General features: G+C 41.7%; 1 non-coding gene across 1 annotated transcript; it reads right to left on the bottom strand.

Annotated features, from left to right (window-relative positions):
• Positions 1-389: 389 nt before the first annotated feature.
• trnav-uac (transfer RNA valine (anticodon UAC)) lies at positions 390-462 on the bottom strand. Its single transcript has one exon. It is a non-coding gene; the product is annotated as a tRNA-Val (tRNA).
• Positions 463-1,072: the final 610 nt, after the last annotated feature.

Here is a 1,072-nt window from a genome sequence, read left to right as displayed (position 1 = left end):
CAATGAATTACATTTCTGAACTTCAGGGATTCGGGGATTCCAGGGTTTAAAAGGGAACAAAAGATGAAATGGACCTCACTGTGGATCAGTTTTCTCTCACTCAGACGTATCTGATTGGTGAAGTTAAATAAAGAACAAGGGAGAAGCCGCTGTAGCCCTATTGACAGGAGAATAAACTAGCCATACATCTCTCACGTTTCCCAATTCTAACAGAAGTGTAATCGAATTGAAACGTTCACTCTGTTTCTTTATCCACATATACTGCTTGACCTCTTAAGAATTTCCACCATTTTCATTTTCTATTTGCGATTCCCAGCATTTGCAATAATTTTCTTTTGTCACTTAAAATAAACCCGCTGGTTGTTCATCCACAGCAGCATTAAACACAATGTTCCCGCCCAGGCTCAAACCAGGAACCTTTCGCGTGTAAAGCAAACGTGATAACCACTACACTACGGGAACCGCTGGGTACACATCGTCAACAGAGGGGAACTGACCAGTAAAGCCCCTCTGTGCTGATTGGTTCAGCTGAAACAACATCAGTCAATATAAAGGATGAGCTCACAAATATCAGGCGCAGTGCAGCCTGGTCAACGTCAGCCCCTCCTTTCTTATTCAACAGAGGAAGAAGAGACATGAGCGGGAGTCAGACGTCACAAACTTTTATTAAAGCTACAAATACGAGTAACACATACTTCCAAATCGTTTCACTGAAAACTTCTTTCATTGATGAAAAAGCTGACTGCATTGAATCTGAAAATGCGCACCGGGCGATATTTTGTTCACTACTGATTCTATTCTCGGTGGGTTACGCCGCAGCGGCTGCCGTAGTGTACCGGTTATCCATTTCGCTTCACACGTGAAATATCTGCGGTTCGAGCCCGGTCAGATATACGATATTCGCCAGGATTTCATTATATGCAGTGACCGATCCTGTTGGCTTTAACAAAAGTTGCGTCAAATTTCAGCTTTCATAAGCAATTAACAATTTAATCGTGATTCCTAAAATACGATGTGTATAATGAGATATGGTTAACAGTTGATTACTTACAAAGTGCAAAATGCGTTGAAG

The sequence above is a fragment of the Somniosus microcephalus genome, unplaced genomic scaffold (assembly GCF_052327205.1).
Source record: "Somniosus microcephalus isolate GS21.2 unplaced genomic scaffold, FLI_Smic_1.0 unresolved_chr4, whole genome shotgun sequence".
Classification (NCBI taxonomy): domain Eukaryota; kingdom Metazoa; phylum Chordata; class Chondrichthyes; order Squaliformes; family Somniosidae; genus Somniosus; species Somniosus microcephalus.
Note: the sequence above shows the minus strand (reverse complement) of the source record. Positions and strands in the feature narration are given on the sequence as shown.